The sequence below is a fragment of the Phacochoerus africanus genome, chromosome 6 (assembly GCF_016906955.1).
Source record: "Phacochoerus africanus isolate WHEZ1 chromosome 6, ROS_Pafr_v1, whole genome shotgun sequence".
Classification (NCBI taxonomy): Eukaryota; Metazoa; Chordata; class Mammalia; order Artiodactyla; family Suidae; genus Phacochoerus; species Phacochoerus africanus.
Window position 1 is genome coordinate 73,479,606 of NC_062549.1, and position 23,283 is coordinate 73,502,888.

The 23,283-nt window shown below is 40.7% G+C and overlaps 1 long non-coding RNA gene across 2 annotated transcripts; it reads left to right on the plus strand.

The window, feature by feature from the left end:
- The first annotated feature begins 1,289 nt into the window (after positions 1-1,289).
- On the plus strand, positions 1,290-4,364 carry LOC125128820 (uncharacterized). 2 transcript variants are annotated; one of them, XR_007135331.1, is made up of 2 exons: positions 1,290-1,590; positions 4,056-4,364. It is a non-coding gene; the product is annotated as an uncharacterized LOC125128820 (long non-coding RNA). The 2 variants fall into 2 exon arrangements; XR_007135330.1 differs by having other exon boundaries at positions 1,290-1,549.
- Positions 4,365-23,283: the final 18,919 nt, after the last annotated feature.

Genomic DNA, 23,283 nt, shown 5'->3' on the forward strand with positions numbered 1-23,283 from the left:
ATCTGGTTGATGATGTTGTCTTTTGCAAGTTTACTTAGCCCTAGTGTTCTCTTTCAGCTTATCAATAATGGGTGTCCTCGAAGGTTGAGTGTGGGGCTCTGCAATCCTAAGGCCAGAGCCTGGAATTACACCCTTCGATCAAGGAGTAAAGCATGGTGGGAAGCAGCCAGATGGTCTATCTTTCTGACATTTTAAAAATCTCATCAGCACCATTTGTCATATCTATGATTTACTGAAAAATGAAGAGATGGATTTGTGACATTTCTCATGCAAATCAGAATTGGGGAGTTTTTTGATTCTTTGTGCTGGCTGAGCTCTGAGTCCTTTTCTGGATCTATGGCCAACTGTCTCATTGCTGGCCTTGTCCCATGGTTTGCATCCATACATAGTCCACCTCACGGTGACCATGGGCTTGGCCCTCTGACTTGTTTTGGCCAGTAGAACATTAGCAAGGAAATATACACAGAGCCTTTACAAACAATTGAACCATGAGTCTTTCCCACTTGAAAAGCTCTCTTTTGGAAGCCAGTTGCCATGCGTAGGGAAGCTTGTGCTAGAATCACGTAGTGACAAATCAGCCAAGTTTATAGAGGCCCTGGAGGGGGAGAAGCGATCTTGAAAATTCCAGCCCCAGGAGTTCCATCATGGAGCAGAGGAAACGAATCCGACTAGGAATCATGAGGTTGCAGGTTCCATCCCTGGCCCCGCTCAGTGGGTTAAGGAGCCGGCATTGCCGTGAGCTGTGGTGTAGGTTGCAGACACGGCTCAGATCTGATGTTGCTGTGGCTGTGGTGTAGGCTCCAACTCGACCCCTAGCCTGGGAACCTATATATGTTGTGGGTGTGGCCTTAAAAAGCAAAAAAAAAAACGAAAAAAAGAAAAAGAAAATTCCAGCCCCAGCCAAGGCCCCAGCTCAAGTGTTCCGTGAGTGACCTTGGCTCCATCCCCTGAAGCAGAAGATAAAGCCAGTTGAGTTCAGTTAATTCCAAGACTCATCATAAATAATAAAACAGTATCCCTTTAAGCCAGTAAATTTTGTTGAGTTGGTTTGTTGCACAGCAGTAGACAAACACAACAGGGTTCTATTACCATAGCTATAAATCCCTTTATCAAGTATATCAGTACTGAGTATTTGAAGGAAATGCTGTCCAATTTCAGAGAATGTCTCAGGGAGTGGTACTTATCCAAAGTCCCTTCAGCCCATTTTCCACCCCCCCAACCCCACTTTCCATACATGAATGGTATTAAGCTGCCACCTGGTGGCAAAGACTAATTGTTCTGGGCGTTTCCTGTGAAATTGTTAACATATGAAATGTGCACATAAGCCCAGAGAACTCCAGGGAACCAAAACTAAGAACGAAACAAGCTTTGTGAGGTGAAAGTGGTGATGCTGACCCATGCGCGTGCGGAGGATAGGGTTCTAGAGGCCAGCTACTCTTGGCTCTTTGTCACCCTTGAGTTGTTGGGGACTCTGGGCAGATGGGAAGCTGGTTACCTGTCATCTCATCCTTCTTACCCGACCAGGCAGGAGAGCACGTGATACTCAGAGGTGAAACTTTAACTCGTGCTTCTTCCTTCATCTTAGGGGGGGTGAGTTTGTGAAATGTTTCTCCGTTGTCTCAGAGATTTGCTAAAGCCTTTTGATGTGGGCAGAGGCAGCTGTGAGTGGGGTGGAGCGTGGGTGGGCAGCGGAAAAATGAGAGTTTTCAGGTGCTGATTTCATTTGATGCTATGGTGCCTGCTTTGCCGTCATCAACGGGAACCTGCACTTTCAGGAAGCAAAGCAGGAAGGCTGTTGCTAATGACTCAGCAGGCAAAGCCACCTGGCCTCGCCTTTTCACTGCCCTGGTCTCTACACCCTTGTAGCTGAGGTTGTTCAGATTTGGGCCTAGGGTTTTGCCATGGGGAAGAACTTTTCTCTTCCAAGACAGATTAAGGGGCCAACTCAGATACTTCGGAGGCTCGAGATATATACTGCATAAAAGCCACAGATTTCTTTTTAGAATTAATTTTCCATCAAGGAAAAATAAATAATTGTATTTCCATTTTCTATTTACCATGAAGATACATCAACACAACACCTCCTGTAATAAGTAGTGGGTGTTTATTTGTGCTCATGCTAAGTCTAGAAAGGAAGAAAAACTTCCAAGTAAGATGATTTTTTTTTTCTGAAGTTAGGATGTTGAAGAAGAGATAGTGCTTATCTTTTCAAGTTGAAGTAAATTTCTCTTAATATAATATATATTACAATAATAGCATCTAGTTAAGATTTCATTATGACATTTCCATTCACTATAATACACAATCCTTGCCATGTTTTTATAAAACATTCCTTGGTATATGAGATATTCACATTAACTACAATTGCTGAAATGACTGATGTTTAAGTCTAGCGACAGTTTCTATCATTATTAAACTTCATTATAAAATAAAGTACGTGGGTGGAATTGCGGCTTGATGCTTTTGTAATGTGCTCTCTACCTTTTCAATGTACTTTTCAGTTCCATCAATTGAATCATTTCATCTTATAGATGCAAAGATGAAGGAAAAGAACAAAAACATGGCCATTAATGCAAGCAGTGCAAATGTGCATAGTTAATGGAAATCATTTTGACATTTTGTGTTTGATTCCATGGTGTACCTACTCAAACAATTTCAATGGCATATTAGAACAAAATGCTACATTGTGCTCTTCTCTAAGAATGCAAGTAATAGACTTCAAAAATTACCTTTTCACCGAAAGTATTATCTGCTGGAAATGAAGAAATGTTTTACATTACAAGAGGCTAATAGCAGCAAGAGGGGACGATGGGCTGGCCTGATAACCCAGGCGGGGTTGGGGGGGGACTTGACTCTTTACTCTCCAAAATGCATTTTTTTTTTTCATTTTATAAAAGCACAACCACCCTATTCCTCTTCGAATTCCCAGGTTCTAATATGTTTACATTCTGTCCGCGTTGTCGTTACTAATCCAAGGGAAGGCTTAGGCTAGTTAGGATGGAGTCCAGATCTGTGTTTATGACGGGACCAAAATGTAAGGCATAATGACTGCTGTTGAATAGGTTCATTTTAGTTCTGGGAGAGAGGCTCGCTTTATAAAAATAAGTAGAGGGTTTAAAAAATTCTGAACACAGGAAAAATAGCTACTTGGTCCCCATTGTCTGCACTAAAAGGCATGGCCTTTGTTGGGGAACAAATATAGGTCCCCATGGATTCTACTAAAGATGTGGTCCATTAGGGGTATTTTGACGTAGGACCAGAAAGAGGATGCTTACTCATTTGAGGAAGTAGCCCCGGTTGTGGGGGGGGTACGCACAGTCTGTATCCCTCATGAAAGTACTTTCACATAGAAATAGCTTATGTGGTTCCCATCACAGCTCTGTGAAGCAACCATTGTTTCCTTCATTTTTCTCACCTGCAAACTGAAACCCAGAGGGGGGACGTGATTTGCCCAAGTTCACAAGCTAATAAGAGACATAACTGGGAAATGAACCTGCCTCTTGAATCTGAGAAAAACGTGGAGGTGGGGAGGAAAAAAAAAAGAAAAAAGAAATCACTGCTCCAAGGCCACTGAAAGAAGGCTTTTTGTTGGGGCTCGGTGCGTTTTTACTCTGTGTGTTGACACTGATTTGAGGGTGGAAGTAAAGCTGGTCGAAGAAACATCAGTGATAACCCCTGAAGATGGTTTTGTTTCAGCAGCATGAATAGTGTAAACTCATAGGTGGTATGTGATTTGATATCTGATGGTAGGTTCTGGCAGAAAGGAATCTCAAGCTCTGGTTTCCTGTACCTGATTCCTCTGTGTTAACTGCACCGATGTGATAACACACACCACCCCCCAAGGGCAAAAGCTCTGTGAATCTCTGCCCTTTGGTCATTTGATGGGAAAGGGGCGGGCAGAAATCATGTCAGAGGTACAGGGAAACCCAAAGACCTTCTTCTGTGAAAGAGAAAAGGACAATATGCTTTGAAGAGAAAAGGCAAAGGGGAGAACGCCCAATGCAACATCCTCTCCACTAACTTCTATTCGATTTTTTTTTCTTTCTTTCTTGCAGCACACCTTGCAATCCAAATTTCTAGCTCTTGGTCCACAGCACTTACCAAATGGACACCAACAATTCAGAATGTCTCACTGTCCTGTTGCTTGAGATGAGACCCTCTATGGAAATTCACTCTCCTGCTTGTTTAGGAGCTATAGGCCAGTTGGAAGTTATGAAGAGGAAAATAAGAGGCCTGAATACTAAAAAAAAAATAAAAAATAAAAATCCATTTCTGTGTTACCTGAGAGAAGAAAAATGATAAATGTCTATAAACACACAAGATATCCAAAAATTTGTATATGAAAATAAATAGTAGTCAATTCATTAGTTGTACTTTTTTTTTTTTTGGCCGGTTTTGGCCAAATCGGAGCTGTAGCCGCCAGCCTACGCCACAGTCACAGCCACGCTAGATCAGAGCCTCATCTGTGACCTATACCGCAGGCTGGGACAACACTGGATCCTCAACTGAGCAAGGCTGGGGATCGAACCCACATCCTCATGGATACTAATTGGGTTCTCAACCCACTGAGCCACGGTGGCAACTCTGGTTGTACTGGTTTTAAATGTAAAGCAATGAGGTTAGAGTGTTAGCTTACTTGAAATTCAAAATCTTATTGCCCTGGCCAATTCCTAGAAGAACTTAAACAATTGTGTGTATGAGTATGTTGACGAACAAGAGGTATAGCATGAGTCTTTTTCCTTTGCAGGGAAAACTTGCTTTTAGAGCAATCATCAAGCCACTTCATGTTGGAAGAGATGACACAATAAGAAGCATTACTGTATTCATGATACACCAACAGCAAGAGCTCTTTCTTAAAATCTCCATCTTGGATTAAATATATCAACAACAAGTGTATTTCTCCTGGTTTAGAAGGTATAGTGATATTCCCGAGTTGTAACTTGTCCCTGCAGATCTTGTTTTTAACTCGGATATTCTTGCAATCTTGAAGTAAAGTTCATAGCTCCGGAGAGGGCAGGCTCTGGTTTCTCCGTGAAGAAGAGATTGCCACCTTCTCTGGTTGAAGAATTTCTTATTTCCATGTGAATGCATTTGCCATAAGCTGAAGAGCTGGTGCTCTTGGGCACATGGGGGACTCCCCATCGGTCAATTGTATAAGTGAATTGTTGCAGAAGGAAAGTGTTGTGTGGTCTGGGCACTAAGCCAAGGCGGTGCAGCGATGCTGCTTGGGGATGGCAAATATGGCAACTTACACATCATCAGGAAAGTTGTGAAGCTGCATACTTCACATTAGCGTGGCTACATCGCGGAAGAGATGGAGGATCTGTGCTTCTGGTGGCCTTGAGTACGTTAATAGCAGGCTAGGAGGCACAGACCAACTTTGGACACTCATATTTCATTAACATTGGGGTTGGGGGCTTTCAGGACACACAGAGGCTTTCCTCTTATTGGCTTCTGGTCAGAAAAATGCTAAGATGGACTGATGGGCTTTCTCAGACTAGTAGACTCTGGGTAGAGAACATCATTGATCCTTTTACAAAGTGTGAACTGTAGAAACATAGAAGGCTGATCTGCTCTTCCATTTATACACTGATGGTAGGGGATTGTTGGCAACAGGTCTTTGGCATGATTTTGACTTGATGGGCACTGCCCACCTGGATAAATACAAGGTTTACAGAAGCTCTCTTTATGAGTAATTCAGGTGCTGAAGCTGCAAAAGGCATGCCTGGACATCAGGTGCTCCAGGTGTAGGGAACAAATTTTGCCGATTACCTGGGGGCCGCATATTACCTGTCTCATGCAGGTAGACAGGTGGATAAGCAGACACAAGTGCCCTATTTAAGCTCATGCTTCTTTGTGACAATAATAATTCTTGTTATAATTGTTATTCAATAAAACTATGCACATATTTTTGTTTTTACATAAAGATATGTCTACAAATAATGTGAGCTATGATGTACTTACAACTTACATTTGTACCTTTACCTATTAGGGAGCTAAAGTGTCACTTAAAATGAGAAACAAGGAGTTCCCATGATGGTGTAATGGGCTCGGCAGTGTCTTGGGAGTGCTGGGATGCAGATTCCATCCCAGGCCTGGCACAGTAGGTTAAGTATCCCACAGCTACAGCTTAGATCTTGACTGTGGCCAGAATCTGATCCTGGCCTGGGAACTCCACATGCCTTGGGGGAGGAGGTGCAAAAAAAAAAAAAAAAGAGAAACACAATTTTTCTTGGGAAACTTGAATAAATATACTCTAGAAAAAACTGCCATCGAATTTCAGAGATGATTTCTATCTAAAACCACATAGTTTTCATCCAATGATACTTTAAAATATGAGCTATGTTACTGAGACCACTAAGCCGTGTCTTAACGTCTAGGCACATGCGTTGGCAACTGCATACAATGAAGAGAAAACCTGTAAAAAGAATGATCACCTGATATGCGAGTGGAGAGACAATGGTGCCAGGTGGTGCGTTGGTGCATAGTAATGAGAAGAGTGTGTACAAGCACGGCAATCAATACCAAAGAAAAATCAACACATATTCAACATCATCCTTACAGTGTTAAGCTGATTATCCACTTCAAGTAATTGAGGCTGTAAGATGAATGTGTTCAGTAGTTTTTATTTTTTCTCCTTTAGAAGGCAGAACTAGGTACAAAGGTTAACTGGTATCTTGTGTAGCTCATTATTCCCTCTCTTAGTCATAGATTTCCAAGGAGAGAGGAACCTTCTCCAATGACTAATGCCTACGCAGTTTCTGTCATCATTAAATACGCTATCCATGTAAAAGAATGTGAAGAGTAATTTATGCTTTTTCAATTGCACACACACACACATGAATGCATATATATGAGCCTGAAACATTGACATGCTTATATTTATATGCACAAAACCACACCATTTACATCACTTGAAGCCTGCAGGTGCATGATACTTCAAACAGCCTTTTAGAACAGACTCATGTGTACATCTCCGCCTTTAAAGAGGACACAGGTCTTGATGGACAGAAGGAGATGCGCAGACCACTTGCTGAGCTAAACACTGGGCTTGGATAAGCCCACGATGAGCTTCTCCAGGTCTCTGTGAGGATTAGAGAACACAGGCTCCCCTTCAACCCTTGAAAAGAACACAGTCATTTTTCTCAGTAAATCATTTTGTGACCTTATCACTCTAGCTCATCATCGTGAAAGTTCGAAATCTCTAATCTGTTAGTTTACAGATTTCATTGTTTCTCACTCTGGGGAAGGGCACTTCATGAGAAAATACCATCATAATATGATTGTTATTGTCTCAGCTTCCTGTTCACAAAACCTGAAGTTCTCAGTTCCTTTAACGACCTTTAGAAAATCCCTTGGAATCACTTCTTTGAGATTTTAATGGGAATCTTCTCTAAGCCGACATACCTATCTTAAGTTTCCATACCTTAGGACTCAGCCCCCTTTTAAGGACCATTTTAAGTTGTACCTCCTTAAAAGACCATTACCTGAACAAATACCAATTTCTGATGCTTTTGAACTTCTCATAATACGTCTTCTTTAACACAAGTTAAGCAAAACATGCCAGTTAAAAGTGTAGCTCTGTAGTCAACAGACCTGAGTCTGAATCCTGGTTTTGCCATTCTCTTCAGATAAGTTGTATAATAGGTCTTAGCTTCATTTCTTCCCTTAATAGATCAGAAAAACCATGTCATGTCTTTCATGTAGGGAAGTTGTATTAAATGATCAAATGCAGGTGACGCATTCCAGCCATTTTTATACATAAGCGTTCCGTAAAAATTTCCTTTCGTTATTCCTATACACACATTGCACTTCTGTATTGCATAGGTTTCCTCATGTTTATATGCTTCATACTGTGGGTGTCCTGAAGCAGGACCCCAAATGTGAATGCTATGGGGTCAGATATAACCAGGCTTATTTAGAGGAAAATGGGACCAGCACCTCAAGCATCCTTTTTTCTTTCTTCCTTCTTCTTTTTTTTTTGCTTTGTAGGTCCGCACCCTGGCATGTGGAGTTTCCCAGCTACAGATCAAACTGGAGCTACAGCTGCTGACCACAACCATAGGCACAGCAACTTGAGATCTGAGCCACGTCTGTGACCCCACCACAGCTCATGGCAACACTGGATCCTTAACCCACTGAGCGAGGCTAGGGATCCAACCACATCCTCATGGTGACTAATTGGATTCGTTTCCACTGTACCACAACGGGAACTCCACAAGCATCTATTTTTATGATCATTCTAGGAGATTCAAGGGAAGGAACATACCTATGGGTGGTCGAAAGTCCAGGAGGCAAACTTGGTCAAAGAGGCGATTTTAAGGATAGCTTTTCTCAAAGGATACTTCGGTCCAGATCCACAAGAATTTTACTCTGGCTCTGGGAAGATCGCTTTTAAAAGTTATAGGGGGGTGTCAAGAAAATCTCTGAAATATACTGAAGACAAACGTCAAGCTGGTTTTGTGCCTTCGGCTGCTGTCTGTAATGTTAAACTGGGCTGAGAATATTTTTCTATTTAGGGCAATGAGGATTGAAGCATTCATGGCACACATGACGCGAAGAGGACTTTGTATGACACAGAGTGAGCCATGGATCACAGCCAGCTCTGAGATCCTGGGCTCCTGGTGCTGGGCTACACTTCCCATGCTGTGGTACCAGCAAACGCTAGAGAAGTGAAAGAAACGCACAAGGCTACCACTGCACAAGAGTGAGAAGCATACTACATGCTATTCAGAAGACTGGATTTTTTGGAACTTTTTTCCCCCCTTTTTGGCTGCACCTGCACGTGGAAGTTCCTAGGCCAGGGATCACATTTGCTCCACAGCTGCAGCCCGAGCTACAGCAGTGAAAATGCTGGGTTCTTAACCCACTGCATCACAAGAGAACTCCTTCTGGCACATTTTTATACCATTGCAGAACCTGAAGACTTCCTTAATTGGTTAGATGAGTTTAAGGCCAGATGGGATTGCCAAGTTCTGCCAAAGAAAGTTCATCTGGAAAAGGACTGTTGTTGTGATGCAATTGTATGGCCTGAGTTTATGAGGCTCGAAGCAAAATAGATTAAACATTTTCCTCCCATCCAGATTGCAAATCCCTTGAGGGCAGAGGCTTACCCATCTGTATTAGTCTGCTCAGCCTGCCAAATGGAATGCCACAGATTGAGTGGCTTAAAAATGGAGAATCACTTTCTCGCTTTGGAAGTCCAAGTTCAATGTCCTGGCAGGGTTTGTTTCTGGTGAGTGAGTTCTCCTTGGTTTGCAGGTGCCCGTCTTCTCGCTGGTGCCTTTCTGCTGGGTGGATGCAGGCACTCCTGCTGCCTTTTCCTCTTCTTATAAGGTCACCGGTCTTAGTGGATTAGGGCCCCACCTTCAGGACCTTATTTAATGTTAATTACCTCCTTAAAGAGCCTATATCCAGATACAAACGGGTTGGGGTCAGAGTTTCAACATGTGAATTTTTGAGGGGACGCATTTAGTCCACAATATTGTTGTTATTTTTTTAAGCACAGGTTCACTGCTTGGGATACGTTTTCATTAAGAAACCTGGGTCGTGATATCAGACCATCTGGGGAAAAGAATTGGGGGCTGAACTTTGAAAATATGAAGATTAGGAGTTCCCATCGTGGCTCAGTGGAAAGGAATCTGTCTAGCATCCATGAGGACACAGGTTCGATCCCTGACCTTGCTCAGTGAGTTAAGGATCTGGCTTTGCCATAAGTTGTGGTGTAGGTCACAGACGCGGCTTAGATCCTGAGTGGCTGTGGCTGTGGTGTAGAACGGCAGCTGTAGTTCCATTTAGACCCCTAGCCTGGCAACTTCCATATGCCGTGGGTGTGGCCCTAAAGAGAAAAAAGATAAAAAAAAAAGTATGAAGATTAAATTGATGGAAAATAATACAGGACCTAGCATAGTACAAATCCATTAGTTCTTACCTAAAAAGCTACCCTTATTCAGCCATGCTTGAAGGAACTTTCACAAGAAGTTTATGAAGCCCCTGGAAGATGAAATACTGGGATTATTGTAGTCTTTAACTGAGCGATTGAGAAAAGTGTAGGAAGGAACAAAATTAAGATCTATGTGACTGATGACAAAGATTACGAGGACCTGCAGACCTCAGAAGATCCAGAAGGATTTTGTTGGGCCTGTGGTTCTAATACTCAGTAAATCATACATCAGCTATAGGACAACAAAAACAAAAAATTCCAAAAAAGGCTCAGAAATAGCTAGTGTGAAATATAAATAGGTGCCCATTCCTTTTTTTTTTTTTTTTGGCTTTTTTTAGGCCAAACCTGTGGCATATGAAGGTTCCCAGGCTAGGGGTCAAATCAGAGCTATAGCTGAGGCCTATGCTGCAGCCACAGCAACACCAGATCGAAGCCACATCCATGACCTACATTGGAGTTTGTGGCAATGCCTGTGAGTGAAGCCTGGGATGGAACTCGCATCACTGTGGAGACTATGTTGGTCCCTAACCTGCTGAGTGGCAGTGGGAACTCCAGTACCCATTTTTTTTGAGACAGTTTGTTACATACCAGAAATATTAATTCTACTTGGTGAATATATTTTAAGGAAATAATTCTAAAATGGAAACACTAGTAGATACCATTTCTTTAATATTTATCATCTGGTTTATTGAAGTCAGGGTATAACTATATTAAGAATGATCATGCAATCTTTAAAAATGATGATCATACAATATTTTCACTAATGTACAAAGTGTTTATGCCATCATACCAAGGTAGGTGGTCCAGAATTAGATATGTATATCTCGTATTTTATTATATATGTAATATTTATGTAAATATATTTGAATATATATTAATTTATATGAAAACTTATAAATAAATATATATGAATATATATAATTTATATCTAAACTTATAAATAAATATATATTAATTTATATGTAAACTTATAAATATATATTTTTACAGAGCTGTTACATGTATACCTATAAATAGCATATATAAACAGCTATATTATATAGGTGAGAAAAGCTGGAGGAATATATGCTAAAATTTAAGAATGAGTATCTTTAGGTAGTAAGACAATGAGAATTTTTTTTTCATTTTTTTAAAGTTTTATTGAAGTATAGTCGATTTATAATATTATGATAATTTCTGCTGTTCAAAGTGGTTCAGTGGATGTGCACACATCCATTCTCTTTCAGATTCTTTTCCCTCATGGATGATCACAGAATATTGGGTGGAATTCTCTGTGCTACATAGCAAGTCCCCATTGGCCAAGAGAATTTTTTAAAAATTTATTTTTGTTCTTTCTCTATATTGTGAATAATGAGTGTGCATTAAATGTATAATAAAATGAAATGCCATTATTTATACTTCAAAAAACACATACTGCTAAATTACCCTATCAAATAGTTGTATGAATTTTATTCCTGCCAACCACATGTGAAAGAGCCTGTTTCCTGCACTTGCAGCTTTGGGATCCTATTTACCCATTTTTGCCTTCCTTCTCCAATAGCAAACTGGGCAGTACCTACCGTGTTATTGTATGAATGAGTGAATGCCCCAAGATATTTTCTGCTGTCACCATCTTCCTCTCCATTCCTATTGTCCCTACTTCTACTCCTGGCCCAGATTTTTGCAATGGCCCCTGCCGAATACCTTCACAATTTGTTTCCTTTCCTCCTCCTCTCAGGATTTGCATTGTTTCTTGATTAAGAAACTGAAACCAGTCAAATCTCAGTTTTTTAATTAAAAGCAATTAAAAATTGAAAAAGTTGCATTGTGCTTGAAAGACATTAAGCAGCAGCAAGAAGAGTGAAAAGATGTGACTTACTTCCCTCTGAGACCAAGCCCCCCAGCACCAGGTGGATACACCTCTGCATAAGCTGTTAAAGATGGCAAATAAAAGGGAAAGAAAGGAAACGATTTCCATGCCTATGGAACAGGAAAGAAGTTGAAGATAAAGAAGAGATAATCTCCCAAAAAAGAAATAAAGTAAATCAAGATTAAAAATGGTGCTTTCTCCCCTTCCTCATAGAATACACTCTTGGTTCTTTATCCTGCTACAGTGTGGCACAGATGCCATGGTATTGGGACACTGTGAGACAGGAGACAAGAACATGAACAGTGAGCTGAATTTTGTCCTGCTTCATCTAAAATTGGTCTTTATTAAAGTGATAAGGAGGGTGTGATTGCTACAGGTGAGTGTCTTTCCAGAATTCAAACCAAGACAACTTCTCTCTAACAAAACTGCCGTAAACTAAATCACCGCTACAGAAAATAATGTTGCTTCTCCTGTTTTAAAATAATTTTATAATCCATTTCACTGAAATCAGAAGCATGCTAGATTAAGAATTGATTATAAACAGTTAACAAATATTAGAAACTTAAATTTTCTAAAAATTTAGCCCCTCCACCCCCACCCCACCCCATGTTCCATAGCATCTGAGACTAGGAATGACTTCAGAGTTTGCTTTGGAGACGCTGGTGTGGTTGCCATGACAACAAAACTTTAGGGCATTGTTGCTTCCATGGAACCACAAAGTGACAGATGGCCCATTATGAAACTGCACATATTTGGAGATGAAAAGAAAATACATCACTCTGAAGCCCTTCATTATGCTGTTGCAAAAGTGTTGGGATCTGATAACTGGGTGGGGTGAGATTAGGCAACCAGAAGGAAGGGTTAAAATAAATCTTTATCCCTCCTGAAACCAGGTCAACTGACTTGAAGCTTGCTTCCAGATCATTGCCTCTCCCCACCCATAGAGAGAATTCTATCCCATCACCTGTTTCTCTGGTACCTTGCAGTTTACGTTTGAAACTTCTTCTGCTATGGCTACAGTTAGAAGGCTAAAGACAAGAGGGTAAAATTCTTACATAAGTACAAATGGATTTCCTCACCTGTCTCTTTGGATGGTTTTGATAGTGTGCTGGATGATGCAGATGAGTGACAGTCTAAAAAGACAGGATATTTTTCCTTGTAGGTCTGTCCAAGATGTAACATATCAAAATTATAGGTCAAATTGAATAATATCAAACTTCAAACACATGATGCAAAGTTCTGAGGTAAGTTTTGCAAACAAGCATTGCAAATTCAGGAGATAAGTTTGGGAGAAACAGTTGTGAAAGGTTTAGTAATTTTGGCTAAACTGGTAAGCTCAGTGTGGATTAACGCTGTGATGTTTCTGCCAAATTCTACTGTTTGTTCCCCAAATCTTGATATCCAGAGAAGGAAAGTGTGATCATCTTTTGTGATGTGGTAATCATTTTCCAGGACGTCTGCAGAAGTATACCTATCTATCTACCTATTACCTATCTGTCTATTTATCCATAGATCCCTGCTATCTATGTATAAATAACTGAAAACCCCTGCGAATGAGTGAACCTTAAGTCATGCCACAGGCCATGTGTGACTCAGCTAGACAAATTTTGTCTGGTTTCAAACATACGAAGGATAATAACGTAGAAGAGAAATCTCTGTGATCCAAGGGGACCTTCCAGAAGAAATGTACCAGTTCAATATTTTGAAAACTTTCTGAAAGCCAAGCTTTCTCAAAATAGCATGTTGCCTTTGAAGGTAGTTCATTCCTTTTTATTAGAAGTTATCAAGAGTCTTTGGGCGTTCTTGTCATGGCTCAGTGGTTAATGAACCCGATTATCCATGAGGACATGGGTTCATCCCTGGCCTTGCTCAGTGGGTTAAGAATCTGGCGTTGCCATGAGCTGTGGTGTAGGTTGCAGATGTGGCTCATATCCGGTGTTGCTGTGGCTGTGGTGTAGGCTGGCGGCTATAGCTCTGTTTCGACCCCTAGCCTGGGAACTTCCATATGCCTTGGATACAGCCCTAACAAAACAAAACAAAACAAAACAAAACAAAAAAAGAATCTGTGTTTGGCCTCAGAGCAGGTGCATTGTCAGGAGGACTTACTTATCAGATGGGAACCTTGGCTGGATGACTACAAGGCCTCTTCCAGCTTTGAGATCCACTACTCTATGGCTGGATTCCTGAGCTGGTCCTATAATGCTCATCAAACGCCTAGGCCATGAAAGTCCTGGATTCTTCAGGCCCAGACACTTCATGCAGGGTGCACATATCATTCACAAAATTGGATATTGCGGTTGAGAATGAGTGAATTTAAGAACAAGGCCCCACCATGACTAGATTTCTTCTTTTTGATGGCGACTTGGTATATCTTTAACCTTGGCCTCTAAGGATATAAAGTCAATACATTAACTCCAATGACACTGCCTCTTTTCCAAGATTTCTATTTAATTAATAGAAACATAAGGCTTGTCCAAATGAGGAAATGGGGCCATTCCACCTTTCTAAAGAATTCCTGCAGTCAATCAAAACATACTATGTTGAAGAACACTTTCTCATATTTTCACAGCGTTAACATTTATTGAGAAATAGTTTTGCTGGTTAGAATTTTTGTTGAATGCCATAAAATATTATTAAAAAATCTTTAATCTTGGGAGATAGCTGTATGTGGTATTGCTAACGCACACACACAAATGTGTAAGTCCTATTCATTTTTCACGTGTTGGCATGTTGTAAAATTCTGTTTTCTTTTCATTCCTAGATGTTGTAAATAAACTGGATCTGTACAGTAGGTTTTTGTCAGACTCCCAGAAAGACAATTTTATTTTATAGCACATCCTAGAGTGACAGCCAGAAACTGTTCTGCACCACCTCAGTACAAACAAAATTAGCTTTTCACAATATTTTTGCAGATGTTAAAGGTCATTAATAGAATGAAACCAGATGACTAAAGCAATACATTTGGAATGATTGGGTTTTATTTTTCTCCCTAGCTTAAAGACACAGAGTCCTATTTTCTTTCCTCCTTGGCTGCATTTCAATCTTTTTTTCTGTTACTTAACAGTTTCCAAAATCATAAAAGTGAAAGTGGTAGGATATGTATTTCTTGGCTTATGCCACCTTCCTTGTTTGACAGAGTTGGAATTTTATGAGGATGAAAATAGTATTAACTGTTCAAAAAACCCACACTGTTTAACAATTGCCCAAGGTTTCTATTTTTACTGAGGTTATCTTTTTGTTATGAATTATCTGAAATCCTCTTTCCAATTAAAACGAGCAGAAGAGAGATCATTAACTGGAAGGAATGCTACCAGTTTTCTCTTTCAGAAAAGAAAGGAGAAAAAGCTCTTTTTTAAAGCACAGTCGCGTGTTGACGGAAGGATGCTGTGCTTTGTCGGGACAGAGTGGGATGCTGCCCACACCCTTTTACTTGAAGCACCTGGTCCACAAGTGAAGAAGCTGAAGTTAAAACCTGTGAGCGGATGCGTTTATGTTTGGAATATTTACTCTGAAAGTACAGTTTGAAATTAGTATACTTTCCAGAATGATTCTGCCTTTATTATTCAGTAGAGGATGATTTGGAAAATCATTTTCATCATGTAAGTTAAAAAAAAAAAAAAGCTTCACTCCATTTTCCCATGAAAAAGAAGCAGCAACAAAATCTGGTCGTGGTTCTGCAGATTTATTTGTGACTATGTGGCGCATGTTGAAGGAGTTGGTATGTTGTCCTCCTATCGTGACAGAACAGCCATTCCTGCCCTCAAAACAGCAAAACACAGGTGTTCCCATCGTGGCGCAGTGGTTAATGAATCTGACTAGGAACCGTGAGGTTGCGGGTTCGATCCCTGGCCTTGCTCGGTGGGTTAAGGATCCGGCGCTGCTGTGAGCTGTGGGGTTGCAGACGAGGCTTGGATCCCATGTTGCTGTGGCTGTGGTGTAGGCCGTCAGCTACAGCTCTGATTAGACCCCTAGCCTGGGAGTTCCATATGCCGCGGAAGTGGCCTTAGAAAAAGCAGAAAGACAAAAAACAAACAAACAAAAAACAGCAAACCACATAGGAGGCTTAACTTTTCCGCAGAAGAAAGTACCTGAGAAAAAGAGCGGAACTAGGGTTCAAACACGAGTGGATGGATTGGATCATTTTGGGCAGCAACACTTCTTCCATTCGACCAGAGAGAAAGCAGAAAAAGGTGTGGTGAGGTGGGAATATGAGGGCAGATGCTCAGAGTCCCAGCACTGGACCTATTTTCTCTTGACTCTCTCCCAGGACAAAGGGTTCTTCGACAGTAAAAAAATTAGTTATGATGCAGATAGTTAAAAAAGTAATACTGGGGAGTTCCTCTTGTGGCACAGTGGAAACAAATCCGACTAGTATCCATGAGGATGTGGGTTTGATCCTTGGCCTCACTCAGTGGGCCGGGATCTGGGGTTTCCGTGAGCTGTGGGGTGGGTTGCAGACACGGCTCAGATCCTGTGTTGCTGTGGCTGTGGTGTAGGTTGGTGGCTGTAGCTCCCATTTGACCCCTAGCCTGGGAACCTCCACATGACCCGGGTGTGGCCCCCTGCCCCTCCACCCCCCAAAAGTGGTATTGTTTGTGTCAAAGAAAAATAACATCCTCCCTCCTCCCTACTAGGGCTTTCAGGGTGGTGATTGAAGTAAACCTTGAAAGGAAAATACATTTCTAGGGAATAGAGCTGGGCTGCCTATCTCTCCTTTTCTATCTGATGTTTGTCTGGCAGATTCTAAGCATCGGAGAGTCTGGTGTTGAATTTTGTGAACATTTAAAAATATATTTGGATTCCCACTCTTTTTCTGATGGTAATATTAAAAACGCATTAAATATAAAGCTAAATTTTGCTTTATCTGCTACTTCTCTATCTTTTTGGGGGAACCTATAATTATGAATGTGATGTGTGCTTTTAACATCCATTTTAATATATTTATATACAAATATATAAAATAGAAAGTAGTAGTTTGGTATATGTGTTTCAAAAATATGCATTCATTTTATTTTCTTAATATTTATCTACAAATAGATGAACTCATCCAAAATACCTTTGACCTTTACCATGATAATATGTAAAGAAATTTCTTTTTAATTATTTGAACATTTTCATCGTTAATTCGTTCTTGAGGTTTTAAATGTGTTTGGCATGAAATAAAGATCTACTTTTGTAATATTTCAGAGGAAAACCAATTGTCCCATTTATTGGAAAAATGATCCTTACTTATTTTAATGCTATGCTATGCCAAGTTCACATACACACCGGGGAACTGTCTTTGAGCTCCATAGTTCATTGTCTTCACCAGTACCTACTCTTTTTATTATTACTCTAGCTCTGTAATATACTTTAATTCCTAGTACCCTTCTTTATACATTTCAAAACCGTATTGGATTTTTCTCATGCCTTTATTCTTCCTTACAAGTTTTAGATTTCATATTTCAAGGGCCATAAAGTCTTGGCATTTTGATTGGAAATGAAGTGAATTAATAGACTAAAATGGGGGAAATTCAACGTTTTCCAGATAAGTGGCCATGTCTACCCAAATATTTTTCTATTTGGTTAATTCCTTTTATGTTCATGAATAACATTTTATAATTTTTCCATATAGGTTTTGCCTATATATGTGTTCCAAATGTTGCTTCTTGGAAATCAGGGAAGGCTTCCCCACGGAAGTAATGACTGAGATGTCATCCAACAAAAGAGAAGTAGTTAAAGGGGCGAAGGAAGGAATACAAGAAGTGCTTCTGGAAGAGATTAAAGCATGTGCAACATCTCTGCGGAGAGAAAGTGTCACGTGCTGAGAAACTTCTGGAAGGCAGGGCGGCTTCCTGTGAGGCAACCAGGGAGAGAAAGAGCGCCTTGTTGAGCACATGTAAAAGTCTGGTCTCTATCTTACCCGCAACGTATAGGACCTGCATTGTTTTAGTCATGGACATGAGTTAAGGATATGTAACATAATCTTTTGGAAAGATTCCTTGGGCTACGATATAGAAGAATGTCTCTGTGTGTGGTGGGGAAGATTAGATGACAAACCGGCTACTGCAGTGGTGGAGACACACATCCTGGTAAGATAGACCAGGTGTTGGTGGTGGAAATGCGCAAAGAATGTGTATCCGTGCTTGGAGATGGAATGGAGGATGGAGAAATGTGAAAAGAATAGGTATCCATGCGTTGGCCAGGGGTCGACTGACTTCCACCTGGTCAATGGCAGTGGTATCAGATAGACTGTTAAATGGGGTTGAGAGATGGGGATTCTAGTGTCGGGTGTACTGCTATCTCACTAAGAAAGATGTGGATGCTACCCAGGTTGTCTGAGCTTCAGAGTTCTCAGAGGTGATGATGTATGTAAGCTCTTGGAGGGGAGGGCCCACATCTGCCTTGCACACTGATGCATTCTTGTGCCCTCTATGGAATCAGGAATCGATTGGAGGTGGACTATGTTAAAACTGCATGCAATTTTACATCTGAAAGATGTGGCATGGACCAATACAGATAAGTTTTACTACTTCAGCATTAGCAATAATACTAAATGTATCAATTGTTTGTCAGTTATATCTGTCTCTGCAATATAACAAGTAATGTCCCACACAAAGTGACATTTTTGGTGTTATTGAACATTGATTTTATATGAGTTCTCTTTACACTGACCTCTGGGTATGTGAGGACAAATCACAGTTCTACAAACTGTGGTTTCTGCATGGCTGTGTTTAACTCTGAACATCACATGATCCAATGAAGTGAATTTGGATGCCGTCTTGAATATCTAGGCACAATACAAGTTAAATAGATACCCCACCCCCACCCTGTGTACTAATTAGCACTTCTTTATCCAGGTGTAAGTTGATGCCAGATGCAGTTTGTTCAAAAATTGTGTTACCCAGTAAAGGGTACTTTTTTTTTCTTTTTTTTTTTAGGGGTGCAGCCATGGCATATGGAGGTTCCCAGGCTAGGGGTCTAATCAGAGCTGTTGCCGCCGGCCTACACAACAGCCACAGCAACTCGGGATCCGAGCCACGTCTGTGACCTACACCACAGCTTATGGTAACACCAGATCCTTAACCCACTGAGCAAGGCAAGGGATCGAACCCACAACCTCATGGTTCCTAGTTGGATTCCTTTCCACTGCGCCACAATGGGAACTCCTAAAGGGTACTTTTAAAGTAAATTAAAAATAAAAAGACTTTAGATATGTGTTTGGAATGTGTCAAGTGCAGAATTTTTGACGTGATGTGTCTAACGTCACATACAGAATTACTGAAATATTAAATGTCAGAGTTCCTGTTTTGGCTCAGTGGGTTAAGAACCTGACATAGTGTCCATGAGGATTCGGGTTCAATCCCTGGCCTTGTTCAGTGGGTCAAGGATCCAGCATTGCTGCAAGCTGTGGTATAGTTGCAGATGCAGCTTAGTTCTGTGATGGCTGTGGTGTAGGCTTACAGCTGCAGCTCCAATTTGACTCCTAGTCTGGGAACTTCCATAGGTCACAGGTACGGCTGTAAAAGAAAAAAGAAAAAAAGAGAAAAAAAGAAATGTTAAATGTCAAATAGTGAATAAACTTGTGCATAACTCATTTCCCCCTCACTTTGTAATTGGAACTATCACTATTCTTCCTCATTTTAGGATTAGATGAATGGCTTCCATTTCCCCAAATACCTTAGAAAAGCATGATGAAATCACCCAGGATATAATGCTCTAGAAAATGAGGCTGACAAACAGGGGAATCATGTCCTCATCTGGCAGAGCCCTCTTCCCAATTATCCCAGGTTTTTTTCCTGAGGTTCACTAAATTTTCAACTTGCCCGGCTATTAACATGGAATTGACATTTTACGTTTGCTTCTTCCTTCATCCAGGTTGGACATTATCACCTTCAAATCACCTCTGAGATGTGACTTCTGCTCAGTCCCATCACCACCTTGCTCAAGTGGCAGTATATACTTCTAAAACCACAACAAAAGCTGATAATTACTGCCACAGGCTTCGCCCCTCCTCTTCCTTTGGCTCCATGTCACAGAGAAGAAATTGCAGCATAGAAGGCATTCTTGTAGTAATTGGCTAACTAGGATTCAAGCCCACACTGTCTGCCCAGACCGATACCCTTACCAAATGCCTCTCTTCCCTTCTCAGCCGTCTTGCATCCTACTCTTTTTTACCCCGATCCTTCATGATACCTTGTAATGTTGCCTGTCCCATTCAATCCAAACTCCTAGCTATATTCATGTAGAGCCCTGTTCCACATGATCAACATTTATCTCCTCCATGTCCCCAGTGTGCAGCCTCTATTCCACTGAGTCTAAACTGCCTGGAGCCTGCCTACCCCATTCTTCCATAACGTGCATCTGTCAGATCTCTGCCTCTTTGTCCTGCAAACATCCTTCTGCTCATCTAAGTTTTGTTTCATGTGAGTGCTGTTCAAATGACATAGATTTGCTTGCCTATTTAAAAAAATACCTTCTACTTCTTTCATCAGCTCATTGATCTGTTGAGTTTCCAGCGATGCTTCACTGTTTGGGTCTTACCTCACCTATTAAAGGTTCACAGAATACTAAACTTAGCTTTTTACTTTTTATACATAAAGAAACTAAGTCCCAGAGTTTCCTGGTAGCCTAGCAGTTAAGGATTTGGCATTGTCACAGCTGTGGCAGGGTTCCAATTCCTGGCCCGGGAACTTCTGCATGCTGTGGGCATGGACCAAAAATAAATGAATAAATAAATAAATAAAGGTGATACTTGGTGGTTTTTTTTTTTTCCTTTTGTCTTTTTAGGGCCACACCTGTGGCAGATGGAGATTCCCAGGCTAGGGGTCCAGTCGGAGCTGTAGCTGCTGGCCTTTGCTCCAGCCACAGCAACTCGGGATCTGAGCTCCATCTGCCGCCTACACCTCAGCTCAAGGCAACGCCGGATCCTTAACCCACTGATCAGGGCCAGGGATTGAACCTGAGTTGTCCTCATGGATACTAGTTGGGTTCCATAGCCACTGAGCCGTGATGAACTCATGGAACTCCAAAGATGATACTTAAAAAAAAAAGAAAAAGAAACCAAGTAGCGAGGAATCCAGCATGATTAGCGAGATAGGACACATGGTGCCAATATGGGACTTCAAAGGAAAGACACTGCTTGTTTTGGATGGATGGAGCTTGGTTCGCCTGTGGGCTACCTAAACAGTGACCTCCAGTGGTCCCTGGCTGTACAGATCTGAAACTCATGACAGATGTGCAGGTAAGACACAACGCTTTGGAGTCCACCACTGTAGAACTGGCTGTCGAAGCCAGGAGAATGGTTATACAGGCCCAGGGAATACTTAGAGGTAGAGAAGGGCTAAGAATTGGCCCCTAGGGATCACTGACAGGCTTCTGGGGAAGTTAGAGGGCAGAGGAGGGGACTGAGAAGGCAGGTAGTCAGGGAGGTAGAAGCGGGAGAGAGAGTTGCTGTACTATAGCCAGGAGCCCATGGAGTGCATTCTCAGAGATCTCTGAAGGTCAGGTAGAAGGCTGCTCAGTGCCCATATGCCATCCCATACCCCTGGCCTTGATTTCATGCATATTCCCTTGAATATATATTTTCAAGAATGTATATTCATTCCCATTGCTATTCAGCCATGGTAGCCAAGCCTGCATGGTTTTAATAAGCCTTGGCCATATTTTTTCAGTTGTGGAGGTACAGATGAAATCCATGTCAACGTCTTGTTCCATCTCCAAAGGGTAAATTGTGTAACAATGTGAAATTTGCTTTAAACATTACAAGTGAAAGGAGTATGTGATTTAAAATGCCATGCTTTCGAGGTATCATATAAGCAAAATTCCTATAGTCAATCATCCAAAGCAAACTGTTATTTAGGAACTATTTGAAAAGAGGTAAGGTAAGAATATATTATTTTAGGAATAAGAGAAAAATGATGGTATATCAAAAATTACTTTTTCCTATCATACTAGATTTGGGGACATATTTAGTGTTATTTACTTTAAAGAATCATAAGTTAGAACCCAAGAATATCTCAGGAAGGCAATGACTATTGTTGAAAACATATCTCATTTAAATTTTTCTGAAACTACTTCAATTTCTTTCAAACTTATTGCAGGATTGGCTTAAAACCAAACCAAAATATTTGTAATATTCCAAAAGTTTAAATTGTTGCTTTAGAAAGTTGCAAAAAAATAAGTTTACAATTGACTGAAATTTTTTGTTACATACCACACACATACATACAAATATACCCATAATATTATCATGTAAATATAAAAACAGTGGAAGAAACATAAGGGAATTAAAATTTGTATATAATGCTAGGTTACCTTGAAATGCATGAATATTGAGAGGCTTAAAATGTTAGACGTTATTGTCTGGAAAGGATATCAAAGGTTATACTCATTATGCAAAAATGAAAAACAGGCCCGAGGGAAGCCCAAATTTAGAAAATAGCAATAATAACAATAATATAACAATGAAAATAAATACTTCCTTTGAGTGATTACTGTGTGCCAGATAGTGAGCTAAGTGTGTTAAAGGTTGCTCTTAATCTGTCCTTACAGGTAAGATTGTTCTTCCTGGTATTCAGTATACAGATGAAAAAAACAGGCACAGAGAGATGAGATACTTTCCAAGCCCCAGTTTAATAAGGCAAGTATACATTTCATGACTTCCTTTTTCGATATGTGAAATTCAGAATAAATAATTACTATGATTCAAAACAATTCAAGAAAGTAGGAAAATGCATCTTTGTTTTCAGTCTGTGCTGCCTTATCCCCCAACACTGCCCCTCACTGGCCCTTGGACCATCCCCACATGGTGGTAACATATGGACCATTTACAGTTTATGTGACCTGTTCTTAGGGCATCCACCTTGGGAAGCTCAGTCTTTCAATCCATCATGTACTGAGCATGCAGGCGTCACAGTAGACGCCATCCAGGAAGAGCACCGTCTTAAAGATCAGAGGAGCACAAATCAAAGCCCAGGGTGTGGGGAGGATGTAAGGGCGGAGAAAGCTCTTGAACAAAGGCTCTAAGATGGGAGAACCAGGGGTAGGTGTGGGCATGAGGTTTCTTAAGCAACTGGGGTACAGAGAACTTCTTTGTAAGGTAGCAATTCAAATTCTCCACCTTCCACCGAGAAAAAGACAAATTTTGCTTTCCCTTTCCCTGCCCACACATCTTGTTGTGGCATCACGACAAATTCATGATATCAAGAATCCAATATTTTGGTTTACCTGCAATCATAAGATACTCTTATCCAGTTAATATTAATTTATTAAATTTATTTGATTTCATGAAATCATTTGAAAAGAACAAAACCTTTTTACTTTTTATTTTTCTTGGAATGCAGCAGAGCCTCATAGCATGAAAGGAAAGCGACCATAGCATCACATGGGTCTGGGTTTAAATACTGACCATGTGACCGTGTCACCTGCTGGTAGTTATTTATGTGGACAAGTTCCTTAAGGTCTTTGAACTTTAGTAATTTCATTTAGCAAATGAATTTGTAATGTGTCG